General features: G+C 37.8%; 1 protein-coding gene across 2 annotated transcripts in view; it reads left to right on the top strand.

The window, feature by feature from the left end:
- The window catches only part of sit (stuck in traffic), a 118,177-nt gene that overhangs the window by 67,224 nt on the left and 38,359 nt on the right, over positions 1-12,594 (top strand). For both annotated transcript variants that reach the window (XM_069842698.1, XM_069842697.1), the window contains one exon: positions 775-849. The gene's annotated coding sequence lies outside the window, so the exon portion shown is untranslated. The remainder of the gene's footprint in view (positions 1-774; positions 850-12,594) is intronic.

Below are 12,594 nucleotides of genomic sequence, written 5' to 3'. Positions count from 1 at the left end.
TCTATATGCATTTCTGGATTCGCCCATACGTGCTACATGCCCTGCCCATCTCAAACGTCTGGATTTAATGTTCCTAATTATGTCAGGTGAAGAATACAATGCGTGCAGTTCTACAAAGTTTAAATATAGTATGTCACAAGGATATGCGCCATGTCACTATATCCTGAATTGTAGTTTCCCAGTATTGTTTAGTCCTCAAGAAAGCGATGTTGAAGCTTGTCCTCTTCCTGACAGTAGGGGCAGTGTGGTGTCCGGGCTAATCTGGTATGGTATAATTTGCTGTTAGTTGGAAATATATCGTTGACCACTCGAAACCATAGGTCTTGCTGTTTAAAGGTCAAAACACTGTTTCGTATATTCTTCCAGATCCGTTTTCAATAATACACAGGAAAACGGCACACAATTTTAGGAGCTGGCAATCTTCTGTTCATTTTGAACTCGAAAGTGTTCTTATGTGTTTAAGGTCCATGTTTTTTTTATCTGTTTGTTTTACAGTTGTATTTGAAATGTCCAGTATTTGTTAAAGTTTGACTTACACTTTTAAATATTTCCAGTATTATGCGTCACAGGAAATGATAAAATCACGTTGTCCAGAATTTCGAAATCATACCGTTAAAATGCTTACGTGTTGTAAAATGTAAGTCAGGAGGGAAAACATTTGGTGTAAATGATTGGATTTTTGCTGTAGTATGTAAAAGTAGTGAGCTTGGATCGTGAAGCTGAATGAAAGCAATTTGTCTTCCAACTGGGTCACATAACGATCCTCTGTTTCAGACGCAGCTTCGCGGCGGGAAGTCGTGCTAGTGACGTGCAGCGGGAATTTCTGGAACATTCCAACTTCAAAATTTGGTGAGTACAGACAAAATAATTAATTTATTATTTCGTTTGACATGTATTTAATTTTCCTTGGAACGTGTTTGATTTTTTATGAACACGCGTACATGAAGGCTTGTCACACGACCTGAATTTCATCATCATTAGCTGCATCATCATTCAGGTGAAATGAGTTGCACATCATCGCTTTATAGCATTATTGGAGAAAATTCTTTCGAAAGAACATTTTTTTGCGTAAATAAATAAAGATAGAAACTAGAATGAAGAGACAGTGCCATGAATATGACAGCGTTATTAGTTAGATTCCAGCCCACGTTATGTAACCACATTCCTCCACTGCACTTTATAGTCGAACTCAGTCACCCCGTTCGACAGCACGCACAAGATATGCAACATGTAGAGCTACGCAAAGAATTCACTGCGCATGATCGGAGGTCTAGACCACGGATACACTAGATAGCGCGTGATGTTGGCACATGTCTTGTGTGTTATCATGCTATTTTTTATAGTTTTATTTCCTTGAACTGTTTTTAAAGGAATACATAAACGAAATCATTAAACGTGCATCCATAAGTAGATAAACTTTCCATTTTTCTGCTGCACAGAAAAGATATTGTTCATAATCTCGAAGGTAAGCTGGTTGGCGAGTTGGTATAGCGCTGACCTTCTATGCCCAAGGTTGCGGGTTCGATCCCGGACCAGCATGTAAAATAACTCCTGCGGGACAAAATTCCGGCACATCCGGCGACGCTGATATAACCTCTGCAGTTGCTAGCGTCGTTAAATAAAACATAACATTGGAAGGTAAGATACCGGACTTCGTAAGGTTTTTAATAGTCATAGGTCGCTGACTTTACATTGAATACATTGAGTTCACTTCTGCTGTAATTCTTCTATTTAATGAAAGTCAGCTTTTGAAATGTAACTAAATGCTGACAGTACATCAGTGCTGAACAACGTAATTCATCTTCACACGAATAGTTTACAAGCGCCCAGGACTTTCCTTTGTTTTTGAAACAGGGGAGTTAAACTTTTTAATTGGTTATTTAACGCCGCTGTATCAACTATTCGGTTAGGCCTATTTAGCGTCGATGGAATTGGTGATAGCGAGATGAGGCCGAAGATTCGCCATAGGTTCCTCACAGTCTCCTTACGATTGGGGAAAACCTCGGAAAAAACCCAATCAGGTAATCAGCTCAAGCAGGAATCGAACTCGAGATCAGTAGGGAACGCACTACCGCCTGAGCTACACTTACATTGCTACGAAAATCTGAATATAATGATTAGTTTATGCAATGGAAGTGTTTCCCTGTAAATATTAACCTCACCACATAATTTGTCGGTTAATTACGAATAAAATCATTAGCTTTGATTGGACGGCGTTGTCACTGTGTCTTTTATTTCGCTCATTAATACTTTCATAAGGCCCGTAACACACTTGCAGAGTTTTCGCCAGCGAGAAATGTGTTGCGAGAAAATTAAAAAAATTGATAACATGGATTCAAATGGACGTCCACACACTGGAAGAGATTCTCGTTCGATGCAAAAACCTTGCGCGAGTTTTTCGCTGGAATCGGTAGCTCAGCGAATTTTCTTGACACATTTATCAAAGATGTTTGACATTTATACTCTTTATGACGATTAAATGTAGAAAAAGATATCACAGGTGGCGATGAATTGTATTGTTTTTATTTGAAAATGAGGAAAGATGGCTGATAATTGCAGTCAGAAACTTATCGAACTTGTACGATGCCACCCGTAGGCGTATTTATATGATACACGGGATGGAAACTATAAAAATACGAAACTTAAAGAAGAAATCTGGAGACAAATATCACATTATCTGAAAATAAATAGGGCTATATTTTATTTTGATGAGATTTAATAGTATTAATTAAACATTTGAAATCTTAACAGTTTACGTAATTTTAATCAGAACATAGCAAAGAATCCTCTATCATATCATGAACGGCAAAAAACTGTGGTCCATTCAACCTGAAATAACGCCTAAACGTATCATCATTCAAATCGAAACCAGTGTCCAAAACTCGCCCTTATTTTCGTAAGATACAATGTGATTTTCAGATATTTATGACTTTAATTTTAGGCCTACTTCTTCTTCTCATTAACAAAATATGTTCATGTAACTCCATTTCCTCATCATCTGAATACTCAGATTCAACATAGCGTTCGTACGTAATTTGTAAAGTACGACAATATACTTACAGGTTATATATTTAAGTACGACAATATACGTAAATACATAACCTATAATATTTCCCCCAACGAGTGATTACTATAATCAGAAAAATGCTTTCTGCATGAAGGCAGTGCATAGCTGATCATAGCGAGGTGTGATCTGTGATAGCGAGAACTCGCCAATTGTGTGGAGGAAGGCTCTTCGCCTCTTTCTCGCAACACATTTCTCGCCAGCGAAAACTCTTCAAGTGTGTTACGGGCCTAATGTCGTTTGTGTACAGTCTCGGGTAAACTGACTTGTTATTGGATATGACCAGAAGCTAGTCAGTAATCTAGCAGAAATTGCAATACACAGACAGCCGGCAGGTAATGTCTTAGAGTGCACGTGGTAGCTTGTGCACTTGTCTACAGAAGAGCGTGCTTTAGAATTGGTGGAAACAGTGTATTGCACAGTTATTTGTGGGACGTTTTCCAAACATCATACGTCCAAGTGCAATGAAAGGTTTGAACTTGCTGTTCACATAGATCAGCCCTGAGACTTCGACAAGCACATTGGACAGTTTTCGTGATGTACTGATACGTCAGTTCTCAAATCTATGGTAGAGTTTGATTACTATTGTCATGTAAAAGTATGCATCTAGTAAACCGAAAACTTTTTCGGTGAAATATTTAATGCATGAAATTAATTCATATGCCAAATATGTCTAGATTAGTATAGAGTGTCATTTAATTCTTTTTGCCACGTGCCGTAATTTTAAAAACTGATACAATACAACTTGTACTTCTAACAACTTCTGTATATAGCGTGTTATGGCAAAACTAAGATTATGAAATACGAGTGACGTTGCACGCTGTTGCTACCTTTTATTGTGGGATTTTTTATTCAGAAGTTAACACATGTTTTCAAAAGTACAGTATAGGCCTACTGAGAATCAGTCCCATATAAACCGAACATATTTCATAAAAATTATCTCAGAACTGTGAACCACCTGATATGTGACGTAAGCAGCAGTGTTACTTCGACTTTCTACGCTTCTGTTACGTCAGCGCTTATCTGATACGAACGACGTTGAGAGATGTAATTTACTGACATGTATCGAAGTAAAATCTTCCCTGCGACGTGAGAAAATGCCTTCCACTACGTTACAGGTTTAGCGTGCATTGTGTGAACGTGCTTCGCCTACATTAAGTTAATGCAATCGCACCCGTAAAGCTGTTGAAATCGTTATAATGAATCTGTTGACAGACCGAACTGAGTGCATAAAAAAACACGAGGAGACAGATATTGTGACTGAAAAGTTGAGTTTCCACAGAGAAAATTAGCTTCCTTATTCTGAACGATACTATATTGAACAGAAAACGTATTTACAAATAGTACTGTATATTGAAAAAAAGTTTCCATAGAAAGATAAAGAGCACTTACTTTTCAGGTTTCCGTTAGCTACACGGAATGATACTCGTAGACAGTTTTAAGTTCCACAGTTTTTGTCTGGCGAAGTTTTAAATAGAAAGAAAAATTCTGCAGGTAATAAATTTCAAGCATTCAGTTTAGATTATGTACAGGGACATCATTTTATTTTTACTAGCATTTTTAATATTAACCTGGCTATACCTTCGGATTAACGGTTGAGAACCGGAAACACCGTTTGCTACCCCCTTTCAAGACTGGAGTTCGATGATACTGGCGTAAAATACAAACAAATCACTTTACTACGTATAGGAGGGAAAAAAAATAGTTAATCCATTTACGTAAACTAGGAAATATCGCAATTTTGAGTGTGATAATTTTCATTAGGTTTTTGTTTAATCAAAATACAGTACAGTATTAACAATAAGTGCTTTTACTCACGAACTGAGTTATCCATGCGAACGTATTCATTATGCAGTGTATATTATACTGTCTACAGCACATTAGCGTACAATGTAAAGAATGAAGTTAAATTGAAAAATAATCATAATATGGATATTTAAACACGTTTTTGAAAATGGTGACCATTCATTTCGATACAGGCTTCATTCTAATGTGCATATTATCGCACTATAGACTACTGCGTCTAATTCCGATTACCAGTTTCGTCGTTCGTACCAGTAACCCATGTTGAAATAATTCTGTACTTAATAAAAGAGTACCTCACGTACTGTAAATTCAATCTTCACTTCTGCCCGACCCGCTATCTACTGTCCGTCCAAGTGGTTATGTTGCAGGATCGTAGAAAGGGGGAAATCACGTGACAGTTAATTACTTAACGCGGCCCTTTTATTTAAGTTATTTTAAACGGTTGTATAATATTACGTAGACGTCCAATTCCTAACAGAAATTAATGTTCTCAGAAAAGAGCTAAGACAGCCCAGCCACCCGTCTTTACAGAGGGGTGAGCAGAAGCAGGTGGGGAAAATCGGGATGCGACGTAGGCAAACGGACGACAGTACCTGTGCGAAAATACGATTCAATATTGAAAGCTCTTTCGTCACTGAAAAACGCGAACACATTTCTGGAACGTACTATATCCACTAACTCAGTACTGTTTAGTATATGCGGCCTTGATTCTGTGTGGAGGACAGTTGGAACTTCATTAGTAGAAGGGGTGGGAGTGAAGTACATTCAAAAACTCAGGTACAGTAAAAATTGAAGTAAAAATAAAATGACGTCCCTGTATACTGTAAGACTTTTTCGTTCATCTCTTCGTGTGATACTGTAAGAAAATGCCCAAGAAGGAAAATATTTGAGCTGAGTTTGAATAAATCGCCATAATTTATTTTTATTCGATCAAGGAATGAGCATTAAATCATTATGTTTTAATACACAAGTAAAGTCACACAGACGTGTTCTGCATGAGGGATGCACTGACTTGTCGGCAATACCTACAGTACTTAGATTTCGTGTAATGAGACATTGGTAGGGTGAGTGGAACGGAATTAACGGGAGGGGGTACTATGGCCCAGCACTGCGACCTTTTACGATCTATTGCTAACTCTCAAACCCACACTAAGGTTCGCTGCGTACCCTCTCCGTGCGTCTCCAGCCGACGACGATCGGAAAATGGAATGGAATGAGGACGAATTGAAGAAATGGTGACGGAAAGATGTAGATGCCTAATATGGGAAAAAAACGGGAGAAAACCCCAACTGCGAGCTTGTCCGCCACAAGTATCACCATGGTGACCAGAACTGGAACCCGAGTCACCTGGAAGTCGGATCACTCACAAACATTCCCATGTGGGCAGATAAAAAAGTTAATTTTTTTTCTTCAAACATGTTATTAATGTCAGAACAAGTCGTATAAATTTTGGCCACCCGAGCGCAATTACGAGGTCACCCCAGAAAGTATGTTTCTCTGGGGCCGTTTACAGAAAGAAAACAAAATTTCATGGAAAGATTTATTGGAACAGATACAGTAATTGTTGAGTTATTTTGCAATATATTCCCCACCGGAATTGAGAGATTTCGCATACCCTGGGATGCAGAGAGAGAGGTACAGACGGCTGTCACATACTGGTTCCGATCCTAGGACACAGGGATAGAAAAGTTGATCTCATAGTATGACAGATGTTTCACATCCGGTAGAAAATGTGTTGGAAATACTTCAACAATATCTGTATCTGTTCCAATAAATCTTTCCATGAAACTGTGTTTTCTTTCTGTAAACGGCCCCAAGGAAACTTACTTTCTGGGGAGGCCTCGTAATTGCGCTCGAGTGACCAAAATTTATATAAGCACTTCTTTTGACATTATTAACATGATGGAAGAAAAAATAACTTTTTATCTGCTGCCATGAGAATGCAGGGAATAGGCCGGATACACAGAAACTTGATAATAGAATGTGATGCTGGAGACAGACTGCCACGCTGGGCTTTCCTTCTTCCTTCTCGTGTTACAGTGTAACAGGTGGAGAAGTAGTTGTGCTGGGAGTGTAATTTGGACCTACGTTACGATAGGTTAGGCTAGGTCAGGCTGGGTTACGTCAGGTTTTTCGAATTGCGTGCGACACTCCTGAAGTGGTTATTGCCATAACATTGCTCCAGCAGTCTTAGTCACCACTCGCAGCCGTCACGAAGATTCCTTAGTCATTTTCAAACTGTTTAAACAAGACAAGAAAATGTGACTTACAAGGACAGATGTGTCAAAATATACGCCTGTCTGTCTGTCTGTCTGTCTGTCTGTCTCTCTCTGTCTGTCTGTCTGTCTGTCTATGCACAACGATTGGACTGATTCCGTTTATTTTCAGTATCTACTAGTTGCTCCAACCGGGAATCATACACATTAATTATTATAAGTTAATTATTTTACTAAACTAATAATTAATGGGTATTTATTTGAAAAATGCCTGATTTTTTTAATTAATATTCTCCTCACATGAGATGAAGTAATGAATTAAATTTAACGTAAACATGTCATAGAAATTGATTATGTACGTACTTATATACTCAATTGGAAATTCTTTAAACAAAAACGTTGCAACCTGAAAGTATGACTCGGTTAAGAGACAAGTTTTATATGGTACTCTTATTGAATTTGGTATTCCAAAGAAACTAGCTCGATTAATTAAAATGTGTCTCAGTGAAACGTACAGCAGAGTTCGTATAGGTCAGTTTCTCTCAGATGCGTTTCCAATTCACTGCGGGCTAAAACAAGGAGATGGACTATCACCTTTACTTTTTAACTTTGCTCTAGAATATGCCATTAGGAAATTTCAGGATAACAGACAGGGTTTGGAATTGAACGGGTTACATCAGCTGCTTGTCTATGCGGATGACGTAAATATGTTAGGAGAAAATCCACAAACGATTAGGGAAAACACGGAAATTTTACTTGAAGCAAGTAAAGAGATAGGCTTGGAAGTAAATCCCGAAAGACAAAGTATATTATTTATGTCTCGCGACCAGAATATTGTACGAAATGTAAATATAAAAATAGATTTATCGTTCGAAGAGGTGGAAAAATTCAAATATCTTGGAGCAACAGTAACAAATATAAATGACACTCGGGAGGAAATTAAACGCAGAATAAATATGGGAAATGCGTTTTATTATTCGGTTGAGAAGCTTTTGTCATCTAGTCTGCTGTCGAAAAATCTTGAAATTAGAATTTATAAAACAGTTATATTAGGCCTACCGGTTGTTCTGTATGGTTGTGAAACTCGGACTCTCAGTTTAAGAGGAACAGAGAATAAGAGTGTTTGAGAATAAGGTTCATAGGAAAATATCTGGGGCTAAGAGGGATGAAGTTATAGGAAAATGGAGAAAGTTACACAACGCAGAACTGCACGCATTGTATCCTTCACCTGACATAATTAGGGACATTAAATCCAGACGTTTGAGGTGGGCAGGGCATGTAGCACGTATGGGCGAATCCAGAAATGCATATAGAGTGTTAGTTGGGAGACCGGGAGGGGAAAACCTTTGGGGAGGCCGAGACATAGATGGGAGGATAATATTAAAATGGATTTGAGGGAGGTGAGATAATGATAGAGAGTGTATTAATCTTGCACAGGATAGGGACCAATGGCGGGCTTCTGTGAGGGCGGCAATGAACCTGCGGGTTCCTTAAAAGCCATTTGTAAGTAAGTAACTATAGCATTCGAAATTGCCGTCATTATTAAAATCAAACTAATTTATAATAATATTCGTTGGTTGGCAACATAATAAAATCGATATATATATCGATAATTTAATTGATCGAAACCCTACTTCCGTTGACTTTTTTTTTTTTTTGCGGCTTTGCATACTGTATTCTTATAAGTAGGATAGTCCTATACTGCATCTGTTCCAAAAGAAATAACTAGGCCTATGTTGCTTAAAATAAAGCATTTACGTAAGTTCCTAACGTAGTATATTTCATTGACAGTCATGGCTTTGGCCTCTTGAAATATGAATTTCATAAGTAAATGTTTGACAATAGCTGTAGAAAATATGATTAGTGAAACAGCAAAATTAAACAAATATTTGAGGTTATAACATTTTATTTTGGGCTAGGCACTTCCATTTAGTGAACTATCGACAAGATGAGAACTCTTGTGATATCTGAATAAGACTATTTCGCGAATATATTAATAAATAATTTATAACGTACAGAAACAGATTGCATTATAAATTGAGATATTTAATACTTACAATTACTAGCACCGCCATCACGCAATATCATGGCCCACTGTACTGTTAAGGAAACAATGAAAAAATTTAAAATCTGAACATCAAGTGGGACAAGATATTAAACAGATGCACATCAGGTGCGACAAGATTGCAGTTGGTAGTTGGCTTTAATTAGTGAAAACTTGATAGATTCTTGCATTCCATTGGTGCATTGGTACGTGAACGAAATAGTTTCATCCCACATGAGCATTTCGTTGGTCCAACACCATTCCTATATTGCTGGTAGTACTGGTGCTATTGGTGGTGTACTAATTTAAGGTAGCTTTTAACCGCAGATGTCATTCAGCGTTGAAACTCAACGTGACGAGAAATCCCCGAAAAATGTTGCCATATACATGAATATACGATAGACCCACAGCTTTACTTTCCTCCCGCAGGAAGCCAAGCTATTACTTTATCGGAATTCACAATCAACCAATCTCAGTCCCGCCATTCAACACGTATAATGGTTGTATTAAAATGGCGACAGCTCAACTTCGTCAATCTGAAAACAAATGCATTAAAATGTAAGCACATGTGCTGCTATAGTGATATTAGTGTTTTATTTTATAAATTACCCCGTACGCATTTGCAAACGGCCTAACTGCATGAGGCATGATGCCAATAGAGGCAGGTATTCCTCCTTCGTAATTAAGTGACGTCATGTTTTATTTCTGAGACATCCACCGGTCAAGCCCATACCTGAAAACGTGTTGCATAAGACCGAAGGAGCTCACATGCGGAAACTATTCTGTTGTAAACCCGTTTAGTATCGCCATACGATCACAGCAATTAGGTAATCGGGGTTTTAGGTTAGGAACTGCAATATAATAAGGTAAAAAGTCCCTTCTTAAATTTGTCAAGTTCCGCATTGGAAAACCAGTTGTAATGAATTCCGCGTCTGTGGGGGTCTGGAATGTGGAAGGTAGGGGGAAAGCCAGTTCGCTGTCAACATCCCGTGCCGGAGTCTTAACCAGCATCACTTAAATAATGCTTTTACAGATATTTCCTTTTTTCGTTTACTGTTTCGTTCATTAAGTTGCTGCAACAAAGCAATTTCTCAGTAGCTGATCCAGAGTTAATCAAATAAGCTCTTTATGCACCTGAATCTGTCTTGTGTATACATTTGTTATACAGGAGGTTCATAATGTGTGCTATCAGGGACGGATTAAGGAAGTTTAGTTTTTAATATTCATACATTTTAGTCTCGCAAAACGCTCTTATCCCAACTTAATATCCTGAACTCCACAGCGGTATGCTTATCGTTGAAGGAAGTGTTCAAAATGAGCTCCTTGCAATGCCTCATTACTCGTTGTGCCACAGATGTGTGTGACTAGCATTTGAAAATGAGGCCACATTCACTAAAAAGATGTGCTTAAATCTCACAACATTCATCAATGAGTGAAGTTTGTAATTCATGGCACGCGATTCCTGGACTTAGCAGCACTGGCTGAATTATCAATTGAAATAATTCGTAGCATGTCTTCATGTAAATGATGATCTTTGCTCGCCGAGTCAAACACGGTGATGTAGAAAAATAGTAAACGAAACTCTTCTTAGGCCACAAAAAATCGAAGTATTGTATCGTAACTCAGTTCGAACAGTCTTGTATATAACACAATTCGTAACTACAAAACATGATGGTATAGGTTATCTGAAATAGTATTGCCTGTTAAGAATTTTATTGTGAATAAAACATCTACGTTAGTTTCACATTAAGCCCTGATATTATTTCATTGTAAAATAATTTTGTTGTGAAGATATGGAAGATAAGATTCCACCAATAACAGACTATGAAAGAGACATATTATCCTGCTGACAGTTGGCAGAGTTATTCCCTGCATGTCTGCAGAAACTATTTAAAAATTGTCTGAAATCATTATGCGGAAAACATTATAATGACGACCGCAAGGATTATAAATTAACTGCATTTCCAACTGTATAACCTATTCTTTATAGAATTAAATAGTAAGAATCAATATTAAGCTATTAATCTTTACCTGTAGCGTAAAATCACGATGAAATAACTTGTATTATTTATTGGTGGAACAGATAATCCTCTTTGATTATTCATCAATGAAAGTTGAAACGTGACGAGGATATTTAATACTGTCTGTTTATCAAATCTGTACCTTGATTTGAATTTATAATCTATAATAATACGCTAAGGAACATGAGCAGCTTTAATAATATACTAGATGTCAATATTCTCGGCAAATTCAACAATTTCCCAAATATCAGTCGTTTTCCTTACGTCCACGAACGAAAGTCAAAGTCAAAGTCTAGATTTTCGGCGACTTCGAAGTAAAGTCACGATTGAAGTTTACTTTGCTCAAAGTGTCGACTGTGAATACTAAAATGGTGACTTTGTACTTTTCAAAGTCAACTTCGGTCCAAAGTCTCGTCTATGAATAAGACCCTAAATGGGTCAAAGAAAACAGCTCAACTGTAATGCCATCAGAACTAAAAGCATGCTAACATAAAGCTACGAAATGGAACCCACAAGTATCTTAATGAAATGCAAGAGAATGCAGATAGCTAAAATTCTTTCGACGTCATTTTAGACAATAAATTGGCCTTGCGCGCACATTTCGACTACGAGGCACAGACTAGCGACGAGGACCATCTGGGATCTGATCACCCCATACTAAGAATTAATTTCCAAGATGACCCACAGAAGCTGTGGACACAAAGGAAATTACAGTATTGCAAAGTGGTATTATCCTGCGAATAAACTGCGGATATCGCACGATTCCAACCAAGGCCGCCGAGTTTATAGCTGGAATTGCATCGCTGCCTTTAAGCTGTGAACTAGAAGTTAATATCAGTGATGTGAAGAGAGAATTCCTTCCAAGTACAGGAGGACATCCAGCGCTCCATATAAATGCATCGTTCCAAGCAGAGTGAGTTGTTTACAGCACAGCATAATTCTAAACGCTCGACCCGTGATTACTTCCAAACTGTTCAAACTCGGACACATGCAGTGTGTATGAACTTCTATGTTCACAACGATATCGGGAGTCAGTTCCTAGAATATTGCACGATCGTCGTGAATTGCCCAGTATACCAAGAAAACGAGGAAGTGTGAAAGGATGCGTTAAGCTGGAGATTTGTGAAGATAAGGAGGGAAAAATTACTATCACCATATACTGTAGGATGATGGTGATGAAGACGAGGATTATCTGAAGGACAAGGTGATTGTGTTGATGTAATTATAATGATCATGTGAAGAAAAAGTTAGTCATTATGTGAATGGCGACATGATGATGCGTAGTGCTACTGTTGGTGTTTTATGTTAATTATGGTTCGCAGCAATCACGTTTATTCTTATTTTTCTATATCAGCCTAAGATATGACTAAGCAGTAATACAGCCCACGGTTACGGTTGAATGATGACGTAATCAAACTTCCTGCAAGCTGAAAAAAATTTGGC

Source organism: Periplaneta americana, chromosome 12 (assembly GCF_040183065.1).
Source record: "Periplaneta americana isolate PAMFEO1 chromosome 12, P.americana_PAMFEO1_priV1, whole genome shotgun sequence".
NCBI classification, from domain to species: domain Eukaryota; kingdom Metazoa; phylum Arthropoda; class Insecta; order Blattodea; family Blattidae; genus Periplaneta; species Periplaneta americana.
The sequence above is the reverse complement of the archived record's forward strand: the minus strand, read 5'-3'. Positions and strand labels throughout refer to the sequence as shown.